This window comes from Nycticebus coucang, chromosome 11, assembly GCF_027406575.1.
Source record: "Nycticebus coucang isolate mNycCou1 chromosome 11, mNycCou1.pri, whole genome shotgun sequence".
Taxonomy (NCBI): domain Eukaryota; kingdom Metazoa; phylum Chordata; class Mammalia; order Primates; family Lorisidae; genus Nycticebus; species Nycticebus coucang.
Window position 1 is genome coordinate 3,700,571 of NC_069790.1, and position 24,946 is coordinate 3,725,516.

At 35.5% G+C, this 24,946-nt stretch overlaps 1 pseudogene; it reads right to left on the reverse strand.

The window, feature by feature from the left end:
• Window positions 1-4,668: 4,668 nt before the first annotated feature.
• The window catches only part of LOC128560260 (centromere protein U-like), a 34,083-nt pseudogene continuing 13,805 nt past the window's right edge, over window positions 4,669-24,946 (reverse strand).

A 24,946-nucleotide genomic window follows, 5' to 3' on the forward strand; every position in this document is an offset into this window, starting at 1 on the left:
GAAATAGCTGAAGATGTTAACAAATGGAAAAATATACCATGCTCATGGCTGGGAAGACACAACATTGTTAGAATGTCCGTATTACCCAAAGCAATATACAAATTTAATGCAATCCCTATCAAAGCACCACTGTCATACTTTAAAGATCTGGAAAAAATAGTACATCATTTTATGTGGAATCAGAAAAAAACCTTGAATAGCCAAGACATTACTCAGAAATAAAAATAAATCAGGAAGAATCATGCTACCAGACTTCAATCTATCCTTTAAATCTATAGTTAACAAAACAGCATGGGACTGGCACGAAAATAGAGAGGTAGATGTATGGAACAGAATTGATAACCAAGAGGTGAACCCAGACACATATCATCATTTGATCTTTGATAAGCCTATCAAAAATATAAATTGGGGGAAAGATTCCCTATTTAACAAATGGTGCTGAGTGAATTGGCCGGCGACTTGTAGAAGACTGAAACTGGGCCCACACTTTTCACCATTAACAAAAATGACTCTCGCTGGATAAAAGAGTTAATCTTTTGAATATCCTTTGAGAGAGTGCAGGGGAAACACTTAAAGATATAGTCCTAGGAGAATACTTTATGAGGAGGACCCCCCCACCCTGGGTAATTGAAGCAACACTAAAAATACATTACTGGAATCTGAACAAACTAAACAGCTTCTGCACAGCCAAGAACACAGTAAGTAAAGCAAGCAAATGGTCCTCAGAATGGGAGAAGATATTTGCAGGTTATGTTTCTGACAAAGGTTTGATAACCAGAATCCACAGAGAACTCAAACTTATTAATAATAAAATAATAAGTGATCCCATTTCATTGTGGGCAAGAGACTTGAACAGAAGTTTTTGTGAAGAAGATAGGTGTCTGGCCTACAAACACATGAAAAAATGCTCATCATCTTTAATCATCGGAGATATCACTTTGAGATATCATCTAACTCCAGTAAGGGTGGCTCACAGAATAAAAACCCAAAACTACAGATTTTGGCATGGATGTGGAGAAAAGGGAACACTTCTGCACTGTTGGTGGGAATGCAAGCTATTATGTCCCTTTTGGAAAGAAGTATGAAGACTACTCAGGGACCCAAAAGTAGACCTGCCATTCAATCCTGCAATTCCTTTACTAGGAGTATATCCAAAAGACCAAAAATCACTTTTTAACAAAAATATTTTCACCAGATTGTTCATTGCAGCTCAATTCATAATAGCCAAGTCATGTAAGAAGCCCAAGTGCCCATCGACCCATGAATGGATTAATAAACTGTGGTATATACCATGGAATATTATGCAGCCTGAAAAAAGATGGAGACTTTACTTCTTTTATGTTTATATGGATGGAGCTGGAACATATCCTACTTAGTAAAGTATCTCAAGACTGGAGGAAAAAGTATCCAATGTACTCAGTACTATTATTAAAACAATTTACAATCACTCACACTTTCATATGAAGAATAGATCACAACTGTGGCTCAGGATGAAGGAGGGAGGGGAGCTAAAGGGGAGGGAATAGGTCAGATGGAGGGAGGGTGAATGGTGGGACCACACCTATGGTCCATATTGCAAGGGTACATGTCAGATCTATTAAATATAGAGTATAAATGTCTCTATATTTATGAGACTATAAAACACAATAATTAAGTAAATGAGGTGAGGGATATATTAACCAGTATGATGTAAGTATTACAAATTGTGTATGAAATCAGCACACTATACCCCATAAATGCATTAATGTATAAATGATCTACCTCTTTATGATTTAATAAAAGAAATAAAATTTAAAAAAATAAAATAACACTGCATTGTGCATCCTACATCAACCCTTTACGTTTATTACTCAAAGAACCCTCTGGAAATATCTGGATCACCCAAGAAAATTCTTCCAGTAACAATAATTTGCCAACTGGAGTCTTTACCTAAATACATTTATAAGGCAGAGTCAGTAGTTTATTGGAAACATAGCACCATGAAGATTTCCAGCTTTTTCACAAATTTCTAACATTAGCATCAATTAATTAGACACTGACCATCTAAAAACTCCCCAACAAAAATCATCTTCATGCAGCCACAGACCTGGACAAACCGCAAACTAATTTCTTATCTGTGTCAAAGAGGGATCCAATATCTGGTTAGCTCTCCAACTATGGGGAAAAAAAGAAACAAACTGAAATATACAACAGGAAATTGCAAAAGATTATGTCAGTACAGAAACTCTTACTGCAATGATAATCATTTTCATATAAATATAAAAATAAATCTAGAGCTTCTTTTTGTTCTAGGTCTAGGAGGGTTCAAATTTATATAATACTCAACAGGGAAAAATAGTAATTTATTTCTCAAGAACATCGAGACGCCTGTGTTATCATTTACAGATCATTTATACATTAATGATAGATCATTATACATTAACATTATACACTAACATTATAGATCATTTATACATTAACATGAGCCAAAAGTTCCCGAGGCATAGGAAAAATGCACAAATTCGATCTTCTGGTAGAAAGGATAAATGAATAATTGAAACTGAAAGGCAGTTGACAATGGTGGTAGGTGGTACATCATTCTTGTTATTGGTGGTACATCATTCTTGTTATTGGTGGTACATCATTCTTGATATTCTTTTAATATTACCAAAAATTTTTAAATCACAAAACAAGGATTGGCCCCCATTTTTCCAAAAATGTTTCATTTCATCAATTTTTTTCTGAAAATAGTTTTCTAAAGCTAAGGGCTAGGTAGGTAAATATTGAGTTATTATTACAAGTGATCCATCAGTTAATAGCTGAAGTCAATGTGGGTTTCTCCTAAGTACTATGACACAGTTGATATAAGTCTATTGACCTCCAAAGGGAAGGACTCTTTCACCTAGAGGAAAAGTTAATTTGAATGTACTTTCTGAAAAATTTTATCTCAAGTTAAAAATACATTTTTACCTCTAATCAATATTTCTCCTTTATTAAAGTCAGAAAAGTATAAAAAATACACACACAAATTTTAAATTGCATATTAGGAAAAGGAAAAAATTACCTTTCCTTGTTGATGACAAATAATATTTCAAGGATTAAAACAGATTTCTTTTACAACTATTTGAACATTTATTTAGCTTTTATTATTTAAAATAAACACCCATGTACCTTTTACTCCATTTTTTAACAGTTAAGTAATTTAAACCAAATTACCAGTGTTGTTTACCTGCTTTTGTATTACACTGATCATATTACTAGCACCCTGGTCATCTGAATATTAATTAGAAATTTTATTTAAGAAAGGAACTCTGTCCTTTGCCTGTATTGGCGACATTGGTTTTGTCCCTCTACTGTATGCATTGTTTTTGGTGAATCTCTTGAGCTGTAAGATGCAGACATCAAAACCCTCCATGTCAGTACTAAAGAATGCAATGCAATATTAAATGCAGGAAATTTAACATCAATACAGTACTCTTATTTAGCATACAATCCGGTCCTATTTTGCAGTTGTTCCAAAATTGTCTTTTTTTCAATCCATGTTTAAAATATTTTTAAAACCCAGCTGCTCGGGAGGCTGAGGCAAGAGAATCGCGTAAGCCCAAGAGTTAGAGGTTGCTGTGAGACGTGTGACGCCATGGCACTCTACCCGAGGGTGGTACAGTGAGACTCTGTCTCTACAAAAAAAAAAAATATATATATATATTTATATATATATATATATATTAATTAGGGAAATAAGTCCATGGTCAGGATAGCAAATGTTTCTTTCCAATTCCAGTTGTTAAATCTGCCCTTGCCCCATTGCAAGACACTGAAAAAACTGCAGGAAAGTGGAGGTTCTTATGTTTCTGAGCTTGGAGACAGGAGCTGTCCAGTATGTCCATTTTAGTACCTGCTGAAGGGCTGGTCATTATTAATTCCTTAATTCAATATAGGTTGTGTTGGTGAAATCACATATACCTTCCCATCACCTTTTCCTGCTGAAATAAAGGAAGAGGAGTTTCCAACAGATGAAGCAGACGACAGTGGGACCAAGACTCTTCATCAGCACTCACCTCATGAGTTGTCAGCACATGTGTCTTCTGACACCGGATGGAATGATGACACAGATGATGTTTGTTTTTTAGAAGCCACTGAGGATGCTGAATTAGTTGATGCTGCAGAGAACAGTCTTCTCAGTTACAATAGTATGATGAAATTCCTGATGAACTTATTATAGAAGTATTAGAAGATTAGCTAATTAACTATGAACATGTAAATAACCAGGCTAATAATTCACCTGAAGTCTTTGAGGTTTGAGTAAATAGACAATTATATTTATTGTTATGCTGTTTATATCAAGTTGTATTACTTTAACTTTTCATTTAAGTAAACGAGTTCAACTGAAAATTAACTTTGGTGTACTTAAATTCATTAGAAATCTTATTAATTAATCAAAATTAGTTTTCGTTCATGAATCAACTTAAATTTATAAGTTTATGTATAGGTTAAAACCCTTCTGTGTGAGGCTGAGTGGACAGATGTCAGCATTTTAAACTTTGTTACTCAAGACTGACCAGATTATTATGGCCTTTAAAGCTGTGAGACACTCAATTCACAGTCATTTAATTGGGACAAATATATTAAATTCTGGTGACTACACCGTACTGGTACCTCATACGGGCACACTTTGGGAGACTAGTCTTCTCATTCCTGGTCAAGGAACTTCTCTAATTGATGGTTGATATTTTGCAGATGAGTTTCAGCTCCCAAAATGGTTCTTGCATTAAATAACAGAGCTGGAAGGTTGGATGAGTCATATGTTTCCTTTACTTTGATTCTTTCTCTTGAACATCCAAATAGTCTCGATAGAGCTGTTTTAAATTAGATAAGAAATATGCTGCACTTCTAAGGGAAGACTTTCTCTCCTTTGGCTCAGAATATCTTGTTTGTATGTAGTTGTCTCAGCTCTGGCTTTAACCAAAGCAGTTCATCCTGGACTTCAACCAAACACTGCCTTTTTTTTTTTTTTTTTTTCAATATCTGAAATCATCATTCTGATTAGTTCTTCTTTAATATAAAAATAAAATTTGTTGATGGCTTCCTTACAGATTTTGGATCCTATTGTTCATACTCTAGGAGGGTTTTCTCCAGTGCAGGCAAAACAATATCCAACTCCACGATGTCACTGGTTTTCTTTCCTTCTAGACACCAAATACGTACAACATCAGAAGTACCTGAGTCTGTAGCTTCACTTGTTGGTCTCTCCCTTTTGCCATAAGACATATTCCCTTTTTCCTGAGTTTTTTGCTGACTTTCTGTTGCCAGCGTCTCTCTTTCAGCAGAAGGCTTGGCACTAAGGCGTCCTGTCCTTACAGAAGGGACTGATTCTGCTGGTTTCTCTGAAATTCTGAAGATGCTGCAGTTGAGCCTCATGTTGCTGTGTGCTTGTTTTCCCTGCTGATTTAACTTTTCTTCTTATCCCACTTTCTTCAGTGATTTCAGACTTATCCCTGATGGGCCTGAGTTTTCTTCTTGGCTTTTTTGCACTAATTTTCATAGATTTGCTTTCACTTGCTTCACTTTGGGAAGTGTTCAAACATCTTGCTTCTTATCCTGGAGGAGTCAAAGGGATGGGTAATCTGCAGTGTTTGGAGAATTCTTCCTCATCAGCATATATAGCTGTGCTGTGTAAAGGCAGATCAAAGGTCTCATGAAGTTCTTCGTCTTTCTCAATTTCATCCAGCCTGCCAATCTTTGAGCTTCCAGAATTATCAGGAGAATCAAACACATCAGGAGGCTTGCACTTTTGATCACTTTCATCTTTCATGGAATGTGTTCTTCTAAAGTGTTCTTTGAATATCTTTCACCTGCATGCCCCGGGCACCTCTGGATTAAAACAAATTTTTAAAAGCCAGCCTTTTATTATAAAGTAAAATGCATGCCATGTAGAAAATTCAGAGAGTAGAAAAGCTAAACTAAATAATCCTACCATCTGGAGATAACTAAGGGAAATATTTTATTTTGTTAGGACATGTGTACCTATCTTGAGAAATTAAGATAAGAAAAAACTTTAGCTCTGTTGCCTCCTCCCATTCATGACTTCTTTCCCTTCCAATTTATTGTCAAGTTATTTCTTAGACATATTAATCTTTACAATATAGGCTCTTCTTTGAGAAATTGAATGTTTACCCACCCACTCCTTGCTCCCTTCGCCAAAAGAGAGCTGTGCTTTCCTCCATGGAGGGGGCCGTGGCCCAACAAAGCTGAGGGTTTCAGAAGATTTAACTTGATATACTGTGTTTAAGGAGTTCTGATATGTTTACATGGTCTAGAATTCAGGGGTCCTCAAACTCCAGCTAAGGCGGTGTGATTGTATTTGTTCCCTTTTTTTTTTTTTTTTTAACTTCAAAATAAGATATGTGCAGTGTGCGTAGGAATTTGTTCATATATTTTTTTTAAACTACAGTCTGGCCCACCAACGATCTGAGGGACAGTGAACTGGCCCCCTGTTTAAAAAGTTTGAGGACCTCTGATCTAGATTAAAGAGGAAAAAATGATTTCTGTGGTTAAGGAAAAAAAAAAGATATTAGCAGTGGGGGTGGGGGGAGCCAATTTAGAATCCAAACTCCTAACAAGTATATGTGCAGAATGAGGATGGAAAGAGACATTTTCAGTCAAATATACTGTAAAATGTTTGTGACCCACAGACCTGGCTTAAAATAAAGAAGGACTAAGGAGTGTTTTCTGGCAGAAGGAAGAAGATCCTGGTGAAAAGTTCAAAAGGCAGAAAAAAACAGACAGCAACAAAGTGCATAAATATTTGTTGGCCCCTTAGCCTTGGACATGAATTTCTGATCTCCTGTTTCAGCACTCCTTCCAGGATTTTTATTGGTCACTTGTCCCCAAATACTCAGAAACACAAGAGTATACCTTCTAACTTCTTCTGTGTGAGAAAATCCTCATTTAGTTTTGCTCTGAGGCTTGAGAACTGTCAACCTGTATTTCCTTAGGACATGTGGATGTTCTATTAGTGTTATCAGCTCAGGCAATAATAGCAATTTCTTTAGCGCTTAAATTATTCCTCTCCAAGGCTGCTACTATGAGGTCACATGATTGATTTTCCTATTTTACAGAATATTGTTGTAACACGCCAAGTGATGGGAGGATTTTCAAAGTCTCTCTGTGGTATGAGATGCATAGTTCGTACTGGAAAATACAGGAATCGAATTTCTAAGCAGCTGTCAGCTAGATAAAATCATCTGTCAGAGTACTCCTAAATAATAGCAATGCATATCTCTAATATGTATCAACCCTATTTCGTGCCAAATACTGATTCGCTGCCATTGGACCCTCACACATTCTGAAATTAGACAGAAAGCTTCCATTTCAAAGGTGGAGACTCTTTCAGAAATATGCTATTTTCTACTTTCTTCCAGATGCACTCTTTTTCATCAAATGTATGACTGAATGGTGTCAAAAATAAGTTCTCCTCTATGCAAAGTAGAAAAAGTTATAGTATTTAATGTGAAATTTGCCATTTTAAAGAATCATTATCTTGTTATTTGTGCTGATCTTAGTGCTTAATCATTTTACCATGCACCTCACCAGTGATGATAAATAAGGAAAACAAACTGCTCCTATTGGACATGATTTTAATTTTATTACTCCATGGCCCTTCTCCCCTTTCAGCACAAAGGCTGAAGTGATTACCACTGATGCCTTGGACGTAAACATCGACTTACTAGACATCATCTAAATTGATTTGTCTGCTTATGTTGGTTGCTCATCAAAAAATAATGACTTCCTTTTGCTAATAATAACTTAATTTATCATTATAAAAATTATAATGTTTAAACTATGGTCAATTTCCCTGCCATACCAAATAAACCAAAGACTTTATTCTTGCCAACAAACACCTGTTAAAGCTCCTTTTTCCCACCGCGTATTTGGAAGTCATTTCTGTCGAGGATGTGTTTAGATTCTTTAAAAATAATTTTCTTTGTCCCATGTATGTAGAAGCTTCCATTTCCACTAGAGGGACTACAGAAAAACACATACAAGGAAAATTGATTATTTTTGTTACAAAGGAGAATCTGCATACTGTTATATGTATATGTCACATGTTATTTATACTGTTATAAATGAAAGATAGATGTATTTATAAAAATATATAAATTTTCAGAGTTAACAACATCCATGTATAATGTATAATACTATCTCTTAGGGCCTCCAAACATCATTTTCCTAAGTAGCAGGAGGATTTCGACTTTTCACATGTGTTTAGTCAGCATATACTAATGAAAAATTGAGATGACCATATATTTAGGTTTTACAATTCTTTATAATGCTTTAGTTCACAACAGCCTGTATAAAGGTGTGTATTTCCTAATTGCCATTATAGAATATGCTCCATTCTAGTCTGGATTCTTGATATTGAAGTAATTTACAGTATTTTATATGTACATACATGTCTGTGTGTCTGGAATACATACTTCTCACCATTGGTATTTCAGACATGAAACTAACATCCACCGAAGGTTAGAGGGCTGTTTCAATGAACCACAATCCATAAACATAGTTCTTATGTCTATGTTCTTATTCAAAAATAATGAATATTTATTGAATATCCATGTCTATGTTCTTATTCAAAAATCAAGAAATAGAAATATCTATTTTTTTTTCTTTTGGCTTGTTTTTGCAAGATTATTGCTTCTTTGATTTGGTACTTTACTGAATTTGGGTTTGGTGTCATGTCCTTATCTTCTGTAGAGAAACATGTTAGGAAATATCTACCCACATAAAACCCGTATCTATTCAGGGGCACTGCTTTGAATGCTGCCTACTGTGTCTCAATTTGCCTCTTTTATGAGGACTCCAGGGAATAATTTTCCTTCGAGTTTCTGTGTTTCATTCCCAAGAAAATGGTTTGTTCTTCTCTTGAGAACATATTTTATTTGCTCTTCCATCTATAACAATTACATAAAGCCTTAAGATATTCTTCACCTTAATACCCTCTACCATAAATTTCTCTCAAATTTTCAGCCTCATAACATACTCTAGTTATTTCTGTAAGTTTCATCACATCTACTTTTTTGTTCAAAATTCTGTCGTGTAGATGAATAAACATAGTAAAATACACTATCAGCCCCATTTTGCTGTTGAGATAACAAAGCCCTAGAAAAGTCACTGAAAATCTCCTGCTAGTTGGGCTGCTATAATTAAAACTCAATTTAGATTCTACAGTGCTAGCAACAGCAGCAGCAAAAACAATGGACAACCTGCAAATCACAACATGTCCTGGAACTGGCAGAGAGCTAGGGTCCCGAGGCAATCAAGCATCCTATTATTCAAGAAAAAGCAGGGCTGCAGAGTGAAAAACCCAAGGCTTAGCACAGGAGAAAATAGTAGTTACCATATATGTGGGTGAAAAGAGAGCAGCTAAAATTACAATGAGTTACTAAAGACTGCTTACTAGCATGAAAGGTAAGAAACTCCAGAAACTGAGACACAAAGTTCATAGTCACTCTAAGGCTCTCTCCATTGGTCCTTCCCTGGATGATCACAAGAAAAACAGGGGACAGGGATGGGATCCAGAGAAAGTCCACTGCAAGGATCAGTCACCTCCCGTTGGAAAAGCACCCCCTGTTGCTGCCCCCTTCTCCCTATAGACAAATGAATTAAGCATGGACAGGAGAAGAGGCAAACTGTCATGCCTAAAACCCCAGTAAAGGTCTGCTGTTGATGGGCGAAGGTAAAGAAAAAAAATCACTTCACCCCTAGGGAAGGAATAGGAAATAGTTCTGCACCCCTGTACCTGTAACAATACCACTGGAGGTTTATACAAGTAAGAGAAAGCAGTCAACTCTCCCACAGAAGACTGACCAAAAATACCTGGCAATGCTCACTTGCCACTGAGAAGAGGGGAAGAAATGATAAAGAAACATCACCTTCAAGGAGCAGGCACACAAGGATTTTGTTTCCTTCAAATGATACTTTTCCTGAACCTATGGTGGGCTGAGACAACCAAGGATCCTCCTGCCTTCCATAAGAGGCCATCCAGCAGAGATTAAGAAGTACCAACAGACTCATGATTTGTAGTCTGACACGTAAAGAATTTGGAGATTACCACTGTCATCCTCACAACAAGAAACAAAAACGCTGAGCAAACTGAAAACCACCAACTCTGCTTAGGTACATCAGAGAACTGAGGTCACAGGAAAGACAGCTTCCCTGGATACAGGAGAATCAGGTATATACAGAGAGGAACACTGCACTAGAACAGAAGCTCATGAACAGAAGCAAAATCTGTCAGAAACGTCAACTATTATTCATAAATTTCTAGAGGCTCAGTGTGGAGGAGTTGAAAATTAAAAAGTCCGTGTGATCCACCAAGATGTAGCTCAGCAGATGAATGAACAAGCTGGTATATCCATGCAAGGGAATAGCATCAGAAATAAAAATATGTTATTAGACTATGAATAGTCATGGAAAAATCTCAAAAGCATATTGCTAATCAAAGGAAGCAAACAAAAGGCTAAATGCAATCTAGCTCCAAATACATGTTATTGTAGAAAAGGCAAAACTATAAAGACAGTAAATCATGTCCACAGTTGCCAAGGGTTTTTGGTGAGGGAGGGAAGAATGACCAGGAGGCGCACAGGAGACTTGCAGGCAAGGCAGCTTCTATGATTCTGTAATGGTAGTTACAGGGCACTGTAGAAAGCACCAACAAAGAGTGAACTGATGTATCAATGTTCATGCATCAATTGTAACAAATGTCATTGATCTAGTGAAAGGGAAACTGAATGTATTTGTAGAGTGTGTACGTGGTATATGTGTGTGTGTGCACATGTGCCCGTGTGCATGGATATGTGCACATGTGCAGAAATGCACATTGGGGTATTTAGGAAGTCTCTATGCTTCCTGTTCAGTTTTTGTGTATACCTAAAACTGTTCTAAAAATAAAATTTATTTATTCAAAAATAAAAGGTAACAGTCTACTACTGGTGTCAGGGCAAGAGAGTGAATACTCCTTCTTTGTCACAGACTTACAAGGAAAGATAGAAGCTGAGGATGAAACACAAACATTGTGGACCCTCTCTGGCCCTCAATCTAAGCACAAAATTTTGAAGAAATACAGGGAACCTGTAGTGCAAGAAATATAACCATAGCAACAACAGATTCTTAACCCATCTCAAAAACTGACTAGACTCAGACACACATAGACACACACACACACACAAGAACACACTTAACCTACTATTTTGACATAAGAAATGTGTTCCCATTTCCAAGTGAAAATACTGTATATGTTATTCTCTTATACACATGATGCCTGGCATTCAGAGTTAAATATTATCTCTCACACACACACATACACACACATGAATAAGCAAAAACATCCCATTGTCAAGAGAAAAGGTAATGAGAACAACCAGATTCAGAGATCACTCAGGAAAGGAATTTTTAAATCTATGAATAATTTGCCAAAATATCTGGTGGAAACATTGGAAAACATACATAAAATGGGGAATTTCAAGATATAAGTAAGAACTATGAAAATAATCAAATTGAAATGTTAGAAATAAAAACAATGTCAAAGATGAAGACTTTCTTTCCCAGACGTATTAGTAGATTCAGAATATCTGAAAAATATAGTGAATTTGAAAATAGGACAATAGAAATTACTCAAACTGAAACACAAAAAGAAAAAAGATAATTTTGTTCTAAAAGAGAATTTAAGAGTGGTGGGCAATACAAAACAGGGATTCCAAATATGGAATTCCATATTTGGAATTCCAGAGGTAGAAGAGAGAGGCACAGAAGAAAGAATGTCTGTGAATTTTCTTAAAAAATATTGAAAGTGGAAGACATTATTCTTAGTAAAGCATCACAAGAAGGGAGAAGCAGGAATCCTATGTACTCAATTTTGATATGAGGACAATTAATGACAATTAAGGTTATGGGGGGGAAGCAGAAAGAGGGACGGAGGGAGGGGGGTGGGGCCTTGGTGTGTGTCACACTTTATGGGGGCAAGACATGATTGCAAGAGGGACTTTACCTAACAATTGCAATCAGTGTAACCTGGCTTATTGTACCCTCAATGAATCCCCAAAAATAAAAAAATATATATATATATTGAAAGATCTCAAATCACTGATCAGATAATCCCAAGAGGGGTGAAAAGTCTGTGTGTGGTGTATAAACAGAGCTGCAACACAAAGATAAAGTTTCTGGAGACAGCTTGAGAAATAAGAGGCATTACAGAGATAAGGAATACACTGTATGACTAGTCATAAACTGTGTAATGCCCACAGTTCTATATTCAGTAAAAATATATTTCAAAACTGAAGGCAGAATAATATTCTCTCTCCATCTCCCCCCAACCCAAATTGACAGTATTTCCTAGAAATATAAACTAAAAGAAATACTAAAGGATCTTCTTTATGCAGGAGCTCAAGACAGCGGTCATGAACTTAGATTTAACCACTAGAAATGAACAGCTTCAGAAATAGTAAATACAAATTTAATTAAATGTGCGTGTTTTTTACTTTCCATTTATTTAAAAGATAAGCTAGTGTTTAGAAAAAAATTACTACAATTTTTTGAGTAGTTTATAAAACATATTTTAACACGTGACAATTATTCACTTATACACATAATGCCTGGCTGTCACTCCAAGTTAAATATTATCTACTTACATTATACATTAAGTAGTATAATATTTTTTTGTTTTTGCAGTTTTTTGCCGGGGCTGGGTTTGAACCTGCCACCTCTGGTATATGGGGCCGGCGCCCTACCCCTTTGAGCCACCGGCGCCGCCCAGTAGTATAATATTTTTGAAATTGGATGATGGTAAATTTAAGATTCATATTATAAACCCTAGAGTATCACTTAAAAACAAAAAGGGTGGTGGCTATTAAGCTATAGTGGAAAAAAAAAATTGAATCACAGAAGGATTGTTCAGCTGAGCTCTCCTAGAACAACTGGGGATAAAGAGAGAACTCAGCCATACTGGTGTGGGGACATAGTCACAGCTCAGGGGGCACAGCAAGGAGTTTGTGAGCTGGATACAGCATATGACCCAGAGTGGTGGAAATCTGATGAATTAGGCAACTGATTGTGACTGGCTGGAATCAGCTGGCCCCCCTCTGAGGGTCAGTAAGGGAGGAAGCCTTTCCAGAGTGGTGGAAATCTGATGAATTAGGCAGCTGATTGTGACTGGCTGGGATCAGCTGGCCCCCCTCTGAGGGTCAGTAAGGGAGGAAGCCTTTCAGGAGTTTTTAGTTGTTAAAGAAAGCTGTGCATTGAGTGGAAAGCTTGGAAGAATGGGCAGGCTATTTGCCATAGGTTTAGTGGTTGGCAGGGCAGCCATGCTGAGAAGGTCTCTATGGCCAAGGTGGTGCCATTGTGGAAAGATTGTGAGAAGGTCTTAGCAGGGTTCTAAGGCACAACCATCTTAACTCCGCCTACTGGTATCAGAACTCTGCTCTTACGACAGGCTGAGAGACTCTCGCATCCCATGGAAACTGCAGTTAGGGGACAGTGTGAGACCTGCCCCTGAAGGATTCCTATGAGCTTTAAAATCTCAACCCAGCAGGGTCTGAATGCTGAGGAAACAATCAGGAAATCACCTATGGCAACTAAGTTTGGAGTAAGGATCGCAGAAGTTGCTAGCTATATTCTCTGCCTCCTAAAAATCCACAGCACCACCTGGTGTCCTGGAGATATATTGCAACATATTGTCATCAAAAGCAAAGACTTCTGTTTGAAACAAAGGAAGCAGTGAGAAGGAAAAAGGAGGACCAGGAGGTGAACAAGAAGGAAGAATGCATAAGGAAGAACAAATAGAAAAATTCAGGCAACATGAAAACCAAAACAGAGAAACTCTCCCAAGGGACCATGAGGTAGCTACTGCAGAAGACTCCACCTATAAAGAATTAATGGACATCACAGAAAGGGAATTTAAAATATGGTTGATAAAAACAATAAAAGGAATGGATGAGAAAGTGGAAAGACAGAATCAAAAGTCGAATGAGAGATATGGAGAATATAGAAAGGATACCAGGGAGCTTAAGGAAATGAAGGCGAAAATCAGGGAATGTAAACATGTGTAGAAAGTATCAAAAACAGGTTAGACCATGGAGAAGAAAGAACCTCAGAGCTACAGGATAAAGTTTTTGAGTTAACCCAAGTAGTAAAGAGGCAGAAAAGAAGAGAGAGAAAGCAGAACAGGCACTTAGAGAACTACGAGACTCCATAAAGCATTCAAACATATGAATAATAGGGATTCTGCAAGAAGCCAGGAGTAAGCACCAACTGACCTACAGAGGCAGAACCACTAGGATGACATCTGGCTTTTCAACTGAAATCTTCCAAGCCAGAAGAGCATGGTCACCCACCTTCAACACTCTTAAACAAAACAATTTTCAGCCTAATATTCTGTATCCTGATAAACTAAGCTTAAAAATTATGGAGAAATAAATCTTTTGTGGATATACAAACACCGAAGAAATTTGTCACAAAATGACTAGCTCTATAGGAACTACTTACACCTATTCTCAATACTGACCATACAATGGACCACCACCAAAGTAAACACCCACAAGCTAAAGGTCAAACTTAGCTTCCACAATAGCACAAAAGATAAAACTACACAATGGACTTTCACAAAATAAGATGAATATAACTCCACCATACTTAACAATTCTCTCAATAAATGTCAATGGACTGAATTCACCACTAACAAGGCACAAGCCATCCATATGATGTCTCCAGGAGACACATCTAGCCTTGAAGGACAAATCAAGACTCAGGGTAAAGGGATGGAAACAGTATTTGGAGCAAAGAGAAATCAGAAGAAGGAATGGTTGCAATCTTATTTTCAGATACAAGTGAATTTAAAGCAACTAAAGTTAAGAAAGACAAACATGGACACTTTATACTGGTTAAAGGAACAATTTAACAGGAAGACATTTCAATTTTAAATATTTATGCACACAACTTAAATGCTCACGGATTAGTGAAACTAGACCTTGATGGGTCTGAACAATATGATATACCATAACACCATAATAACTGAGGACTTTAACACCCCTCTGTCAGAACTGGACAAATCCTCTAAACCAGTGGTTCTCAACCTTCCTAATGCCTCCTAATGCTGTGACCCTTTAATACAGTTCCTCATGTTGTGGTGACGCCCAACCATAAAATTATTTTTGTTGTTACTTCATAATTGTAATTTTGCTACTGTTACAAATTATAATGTAAATATCTGATATGCAGGATGTATTTTCATTGTTATAAAGGGGTCGCAATCCACAGGTTGAGAACCACTGCTCTAAACAGAAGCTAAACTAAGATACAAAGACTCAAACATGACCCTAGAACAAATGGATTAATAGACATATACAGAACACACCATCCCACAGCTAAAGAATATACATTTTTCTTATTATTCCATGGGATGTACCCCAAAATAAACTACATCCTAGAATACAAATCAAACCTTAGCATTATTGAAAGAACAGAAATTATACCCTGTATCTTCTCAGGTCACAAGGCAATAAAGATGGAACTCCAACAAAAACATTCATCCTCACACAAAGACTTGGAAATGAAACAATCTTATGCTGAATGATAGTTGTGTTCAGGAAGAGACAAAAGGGGAAATAATTAAATTTCTGAAGCATACCAACAAACAAGACATAAGTTACCAAAACCTGTAGGATATAGCAAAAGCAATATTAAGAAGGAAATTTATCTCATTAGATGCCTACATTCAAAAAACACAGAGTGTCAACAAACTCATGTATGATCTTACAGAACTTTAAAAAGAAAAACAATCCAATCCCAAACCTAGCAGAAGAAAAGAAATATCCAAAATTAAATCAGCGATTAATGAAATCAAAAACAAAAGAATCATTCAATAAATTAATGAAACACAAAATTGGTTTTTTGACAAAAATAAATAAAATTGATAAACCTTTGGCCAGATTAACTAGAAACACAAAAATAAAATTTCTAATAACCTCAATCAGAAATGATAAAGAGGAAATAATAACAGATGCCACAGAGATACAAAAGATCATCTCTGAGTACTACAAGGAACTCTATGGCCAGAAATTCAACAGTGTGGAGGAAATGGATCAATACCTGAAATCACACCCTCTCCCTAGACTTACCCAGGAAGAAGTAGCTCTCTCCAACAGGTCAATTTTGAGAACTAAGATCACAGAAATAATTTTTTAAAAATCCAAACAAAACAATGCCATGGTTAAGATGGCTTTACACCAGAATTCTATCAAACCTTCAAAGAAGAGTTTATACCCATACTGCAAAAATTATTCCACAAAATTGAGAAGGAAGAAATCTTCCCAAACAAGTTCTACCAAGCAAACATCACCCTTATAATAAAACCAGGAAAAGACTCAACTAAAAAGGAGAATTTCAGGCTAATTTCACTAATTAATACAGAAGCAAAAGTTCTCAATAAAATCCTACCCAATACATTACAGCTACACATTAAAAAAATCATTCATCACAATCAAGTAGGTTTCATCTCAAGGATTCAAGGCTGGTTTAACATACGCAAGTCCATAAACATAATTTACCATGTCAACAGAAGCAAAAACAAAGACCATACAATCTTCTCAATAGATGCAGAAAAAAACATTTGATAAAAATTCAGCATCCTTTTCTAATTAGAACATTAAGAATATAGGCATAGGTGACACATTTCTGAGTCTGATCAAAGCCATCTATGACAAACCCACAGCTAATATTATACTGAATGAAGTAAAATGAACAGCTTTTCCACTTAGAACTGGAACCAGACAAGGATGTCCTCTATCACCACTACTATTCAACATAGTGCTGGAAGTTCTAGACAATACAATCAGGCAAGAGAAGGAAATAAAGGGCATCCAAATGGGAGCAAAAGAGGTCAAACTCTCCCTCTTTGTCAAGGATATGATCTTATACTTAAGAGATCCCTGAAGACTCACCCACAAGACTCCTGGAAGTGATGAAAAATACAGCAATGTCTCAGGATGTGAAATCAATGTCCATAGATCAGTAACCTTTTATACACCGATAACAACCAAAATGAGAGGTTAATCAAGGACACAATTCCCTTCACAGTAGTTTCAAAAAAAGGAAATACCAAGGAATATATATAGCAAAAGAGGTGAAGGACCGCTACAAAGAAAATTATGAAACCCTAACCATACCATATTAAAAAATGGAAGAACATACCATTCTCATGGCTGGGAAAAATCAACGTTAAAATGCCTATATTTCCCAAAGCAATCTACAGATTCAATGCAATTCCCATTAAAATACCAAGATCATACTTTCAGTATATGGAAAAAATAATTCTTCATTTTGTATGAAACCATAAGAAACCCTGCATAGCCAAGGCAATACTTAGTAATAAAAACAAAGCCAGGGTGTCACCCTATCAGACTTTCAGCTACACTACAAGGCCATAGTGATCAAAACAGCATGGTATTGGCACAAAAATAGAGACATTGACATATGAAACTGAATAGAAAGCCATGAGATGAAACTAATCTCTTACAGCAACCTGATCTTTGAAAACTAAACAAGAACTTACACTGGGAAAAAGAATCCCTATTCCAAAAATGGTGTTGGGAAAACTGGATAACCACGTGCAAAATACTGAAACTGGACCCACATCTCTCACAACTTAAAAAAATTGATTCAAGATGGATAAAAGATTTAAATCTAAGGCATGAAACAATAAAAATCCTCAAAGAAAGTATGGGGAAAACACTTGAAGATATCAGCCTGGGGAAAGATTTTATGAAGAAGACTTCCATGGCAATTGCAACAACAACAAAAACAAACAAATGGGACTTAATTAAACTTAAAAGCTTCTGCACAGCTAAGAAAACCACAATCAAAGCAAACAGACTACCTTCAGAATGGGAAAAGACATTTTCATATTATGAATCAGACAAAAGCTTGATAAGTAGGATCTAGAGAGAGCTCAAATTAATCAACAAAAAGGCCCAACAATCCCATGTATCACTGGGCAAGAGACATGAATAGAACCTTCTCTAAAAAGACAGATGAATGGCTAAAAAACATGAAAAAAAAATGCTCATCATCCCTGATTATGAGAGAAGTGCAAATCAAAACTACCCTGAGATATCACCTAAGTGAGAATGGTCCACATCACAAAGTCTCAAAGCTACAGATGCTGGCGTGGATGTGGATAGAAGGGAACACTTTTACCTTGCTGGTGGAACTGCAAACTAATACAACCTTTTTGGAAGAAAGTATGGAGAATCCTCAACGAACTCAATCTAGACCTCCCATTTGATCCTGCAATCTCATTACTAGGCATCTATCCAGAAGGAAAAAAATTCTTTTATCACAAGAACATTTGCACTAGACTGTTTATCATAGCTCAATTTATAATCAACAAAATATGGAAACAGCCTAAATGCCCACCAATCCAGGACTAATAAACTGTGGTATATGTATAGCATGGAATATTATTCAGCCATTAAAAAGATGAAGACTTTACATCTTTTGTACTAACCTGGATGGAGGTGGAACACACGCTTCTTAGTAAAGCATCACAAGAATAGAGAAGCAAGAATCCAATGTACTCTATCCTAATATGAAGGCAGAAGATGAGCTAATACAAGGGGAAGGTAGGGGAATGAGCAAGTGGGGAGAGAGAAGAATGGAGCAGGGTTGGGGGTGGTGGTCAGGTATCTGGCACACCTCTTGGGGTGGAACACAATTATAAGAGGGACTTTATCTAACAAATGCAATTGGTGTAACCTAATTCTCTGTACCCTCAATGAATCCCAAACAATTAAAATAAATAAATGAATAAATTGAATCACAAAATATTCAATTAATTCAAAAGCAGACAGAAAAAGAGAAAAAACGGAATAGATAAAAATTAAACAAAGAGCTAAAAGATGTAGATTTATATGCAACCATATTAATAATCACCTTAGACATAAATTATGCAAACACTCAAGAAACGACAGATTATTTTTATATCAAGTAAAAATACAATATCAAACTATATACAGTTACAAGAAACCTTCTTTAAAATGTCAAAAGTCTTAAGAAAACGCCATTGAAAAGGTACATTATGCTAACCTAACCAAAAGAATGCTGAGGCAGCTGGACTTCAGAACAGGAAATGCACTAGGGATAAAAGAAAAAAAACGAAGAAAGGACAGACATGCTCCACAATGTGAAAGGTAAGAATTTATCAAGGAGGCCACAATACTAAATACATGTCACATAACAACAGAACATCAAAATACATGAAGCAAAAAGTTACAAAACAGAAAAAATATTTAGACCAGTCCAAAATAAAACCTGAAGATTTCAACACTGTTTTCTCAGTCATCTGCAGGACAAATTGGCAAGAAAACAGAATACAACCTGAATCACTATGTCAACCAACACTCGGCTCAACACCAGTGGGATACCTATTCTTTTCATGGGCATGCACCAAGATAAATCTCAGCTTAAAAATAAAAAACTTTTAAAAACTTAAACTTTGGGGGCAGCGCCTGTGGCTCAAAGGGGTAGGGTGCCCACCCCGTAAGCCAGAGGTGGTGGGTTCAAACCCAGCCTCAGAAAAAAAAAAAAAAAAAACTTAAACTTTGGTATTGATATATCACATTTTTTGTGACCACAATGAAATTAAAATATAAATTACTAACAGAAAAGACATTTGAAAAATACTCAAATATTTCAAAATTAAACAACATAATTTGAAATAATTCTTATTAACTATACAAAAGTCAGCACACAAACATTGACAGTAATGTTATTCATAATCTTCAAACAGTGGGAAAATTCCCATCCACAGATGAATGAATAAAGTAACTGGCATATCTGGACAATGGTACGCTATTCAGCAATAAAAATATCTGTAGTGATAACGTTGCAGCAACAAGGGTAGATCTCAAGGCATCCTGATGCGTGCAAAGAATCCAGACTCAAAAAGCTACCCCCTGAAAGATTCCAGCTCTATTTCAGTTTGGCAGAGACAATATGCTAGGGTCAGAAAACCAGCAAGTGACTGGGTGGAGAGAGGGAACTGCTTGCAATAAGAACAAGGGGACATTTTGGGTTCTAACATGTATAGTTTTGTTGTGGTGGTGTTTGTATCTCTATATGAATTTGCCAACATTCACAAGATTATGCACCAGAAAGGCCGAATTCATGGAACACGAAGGATCATACTATAAAGGATAAATACACGCAAATTATATCTTAATAATCCAACATAAAAGAGCAGAATAAAATGTAGCTTCTTTCTGTCTGCCATGCCGTGCAATAGGCGAAGTCTTTTATATCCAGGAAATATAAAAATCACTTTTGCAGTTGATTTTGAGAGATGGTGGCTCTTCCAGTCACTGGATATGTGAATAGATAGAGATGAGGAGATTAACAGCCTTGTCTGTTCTAGATGAAAATTATTTTTTATTTTTTCCTTTTGAAGGTGCAGTGCTGCTAAGGAAAGGCAGAGGGTATCTATGCAATGAATAAAATCAGCTGAGCCAGATAACTGACTTTTTTTTCTTCTATTTGGAAATGTTGCCAAAGTGTCAGTGAGTGTTTTATTTTTAGAAAGATAATCAAGAATTTCAATTTTAAGAGCATATTCACAATACATTTTAGATTCCTTTCCAAAACCCACAATCTATCCCTTATATATATTATCATCACAGTGTGTATTTTATAAGCATGTGCATGGATAATAAATGTCTTGAAATTATAATTATCTTCCATGGTGAATTCAATTTTGTTTGATCTCTCCTTCCTTGCTGTGTCTTATAAGGGCAAAATTAAACAAAGTCCATGAGTCAGTTACCAAAACAGTTCATAAAATATTTTTAAATATGAACTCTTTGAAGATGCTCATATTCCACATTTAATATGATTTTAAGTCCATTGTTGGATTTTTTATCTGTTTCATAAAAATTATTAAAGTTACAAATGTTGTCATTCTTCTAGTTACACAACATCAAAAATGCATCTAGAGTCAAGGGAATCTCTAGTCTAAAAGTAGGGGTGCTTTCACATTCACCGCCCAGGATCAACAGCACAACTGTTAGAGGTCCACAGGACAGCAGGCATGGTAGCCAAGTAACATTACATTTTAATTAAGCAAGTCATGGTGTAGTAATTATTAGGGTATTGCTCTATAAACGTATACTTTCTCTATATATCTTTACAGGACGTGTCTACTAAGGCACAGTTATTCCTTATAAGAGTAATGTTTACTTTCAATGATCTCATTTCACTTGAACATTGAGAAAAACTGCCAAACATTTTATATTTCTAATTTTATAGGAATTACTAACCCATTTGAAGTGAACAAATATGAATTTTATTTTATTTATTTTTTTTTTTTATTAAATCATAGCTGTGTACATTGATATGATCATGGGGCACCATACACTAGCTTCATAAACCGTTTGACACATTTTTATCACAATGGTTAACATAGCCTTCCTGGCATTTTCTTAATTATTGTGCTAAGACATTTACATTCCACATTTACTAAGTTTTGCATATAACCTTGTAAGATGCACCAGAGGTGTAATCCCACCAATCCCCCTCCCTCTACTCACCTGCCCCCTCCCTCCCCTCCCTTTCCCCCTCCCCCTATTCTTAGGTTGTAACTGGGTTATAGCTTTCATGTGAAAGCCCTAAATTAGTTTCATAGTAGGGCTGAGTACATTGGGTACTTTTTCTTCCATTCTTGAGATACTTTACTAAGAAGAATATGTTCCAGCTCCATCCATGTAAACATGAAAGAGGTAAAGTCTCCATCTTTCTTTAAGGATGCATAATATTCCATGGTGTACATATACCACAATTTGTTAATCCATTCATGGATTGATGGGCACTTGGGCTTTTTCCATGACTTAGCAATTATGAATAGGGCTGCAATAAATATTCTGGTACAAATATCTTTGTTATGATGTGATTTTTGGTTCTCTGGGTATATGCCCAGCAGAGGAATTACAGGATTGAATGGCAGATCTATTTTTAGATCTCTAAGTGTTCTCCATATCTCTTTCCAAAAGGAATGCATTAATTTGCATTCCCACCAGCAGTGTAAAAGTGTTCCCTTTTCTCCAAATCCATGCCAACATCTCTGGTCTTGAGATTTTGTGATATAGGCTAGTCTCACTGGAGTTAGATGATATCTCAAAGTAGTTTTGATTTGCATTTCTCTGATGATTAAAGATGGTGAGCATTTTTTCATATGTCTGAAGGCCGTGCGCCTGTCTTCTTCAGAGAAGTTTATCTTCAAATCCCTTGCCCAGCCTGCGATGGGATCCCTTGTGCTATTCTTGCTAATGCGTTTGAGTTCTCTGTGGATTCTGGTTATTAAACCTTTGCCAGAGACATAACCTGCAAATATCTTCTCCCATTCTGTGGGCTGTTTACTTGCTTTACTTAATGTGTTCTTGGCTGTGCAGAAGCTTTTTAGTTTGATCAAGTCCCATTAGTGTATTTTTGAAGCTGCTTCAATTGCCTGGGGAGTCTTCCTCATAAAATACTCACCCAGACCGATTTCTTCAAGGGTTTTCCCTGCACTCTCCTCTAGTATTTTTATACTTTCATGTCTTAAGTTTAAATCTTTTATCCAGTGAGAGTCTATCTTAGTTAATGGTGAAAGATGTGGGTCCAGTTTCAGTCTTCTGCAGGTTGCCAGCCAGTTCATCCAGCACCATTTGTTAAATAGAGAATCTTTTCCCCACTGAATGTTTTTAATTGGCTTGTCAAAGATTAAATAACGGTAAGTAGCTGGATTCATCTCTTAGTTCTCTATTCTATTCCAGACATCTACTTCTCTGTTTTTGTGCCAATACCATGCTGTTTTGATCACTATCGATTTGTAGTAAAGTCTGAGGTCTGGTAGTGTGATTCCTCCTGCTTTGTTTTTATTTCTGAGTAATGTCTTGGCTATTTGAGTTTTTTTCTGATTCCATATAAAATGAAGTATTGTTTTTTCAAGATCTTTAAAGCATGACAGTGGAGCTTTAATAGGGATTGCGTTGAAATTATATATTGCTTTGGTAGTATGGACATTTTAACAATGTTGATTCTTCCCAGCCATGAGCATGGTATGCTTTTCCATTTGTTAACATTTTCAGCTATTTCTTTTCTCAGAGTTTCATAGTTCTCTTTATAGAGATCTTTCACGTCCTTTGTTAGATAAATTCCCAAATATTTCATCTTCTTTGGCGCTACTGTGAATGGGATGGAGTCCTTAACTGTTTTTTCAACTTGACTATTGTTGGTATATATAAAGGCTACCGATTTATGAATGTTGATTTTGTAACCTGAGACGCTGCTGTATTCCTTGATCACTTCTAAGAGTTTTGTAGTAGAGTCCCTAGTGTTTTCCAGATATACTGAACAAATATGAATTTTAAAGAAAAACCTTTACAGGGTATTTTTTAAAACTTGACAATGTGTTTCTGTATCAGAATATTACATTTTCAATTTACTGGAAATTTTTAATAGGACATTGTGCAAACCATAGGGAAAAATATGTTTACTTGTATTTCACAATGAGAATTAACAATTTTTTAATTTTATTCCTATGTGTGTGTTTGTGTGTATGAGTGTGTGTGTATGGTGTTCACATAACTGATATTTTTCTTAAAAGTCTTCATTTATTTTGTATGATTTATAAAATGTTAGTATATCATAGTATAGTATGTAGAAAAATCATACTAAAATGAATTATTTCAGTTTTTTGAGGAGTGCACTTATGTAATAATCAATTTGGGATACATTTAGGCAGAAATTAAATTTTCTATTAAAAGTATTATGGTGAGAACGATCTTTACAGTTTGAATTTTATTAGCATTTTAATTTTTAGGATGAAATTCTAAAAGTGAGACTTCCAGGTCAATATTCAAGAATACCTTTAAGGATCTTAATACACATTGCCAAATTTTCTGAAATGTTACTATCAATGTGAGAATGCTTGTGTTATTCTATCTTGTCAGAATTTACTATTTTTATTTAAGGTTAAATTTTATATCCCAAAGATATTTCTAATTATATGTAGAGTGCATACTTTATTATACATTAAAATTTTTTTATATTCTAGAACTTGTAAATTATTATCACTTATTTAATGTCAAACTATAGTCTTAACACATCTCTTACCAAATGAAAGAATTTTATAATATAAGAAACATTAAGATAGGTTACATCAGGTATATTAACACATGAATGTCTTACTTGCCTTATAAATAGTGTACTAGGTACTATTTTTATTATTTTGTTTATTTTCTGACTATAAAACTAAGTTATATTTATGTAAAAATTAAAGCATGTTAAAATCCATATTGCTATAACACAAGATTGCTAATATTTATATACAATCATAATTATATGTACCCAAATTTATTGCTATACTTTTAATATTGGAAATAGATTACTATAATTTTATACATGTACTTCTCATTTCCTCTCATTTAAAGCCCTTTTTGTTATTTTCATGCATTTATTTTAATAGCTGTCATATATCCCAAAATATGAAAATTTTATTATTTCACCACTGCTATATTCTTGAAAAGTTAATGATTTCCTCCAATTTCATATTGAAAAAAACACCTTGTTGTATTCTTTCTTTGCTTTGTCCCTGGAATTCATCCCATATTGGGACTTTTGGCTCAATAAATATATAATTTAGCAAATCTAGTTGCTAAATATCACTATTTTTGCTTTTTTAAAATTTTTTATGAAATCATAACTGCGTCCATTAAGGCACTTATAAGGTACAATGTGCTGATTTAATATACAATGTGGAATGCTTACATGTAACTGATTAACATAACCATCTTTAAAGAAATTACAAATATTTACATACCCACAAGTGCTCTGAGATATCTCCCTAGTGATTATCATTCTAAATGTTCATATGTACATGTGTGCATAC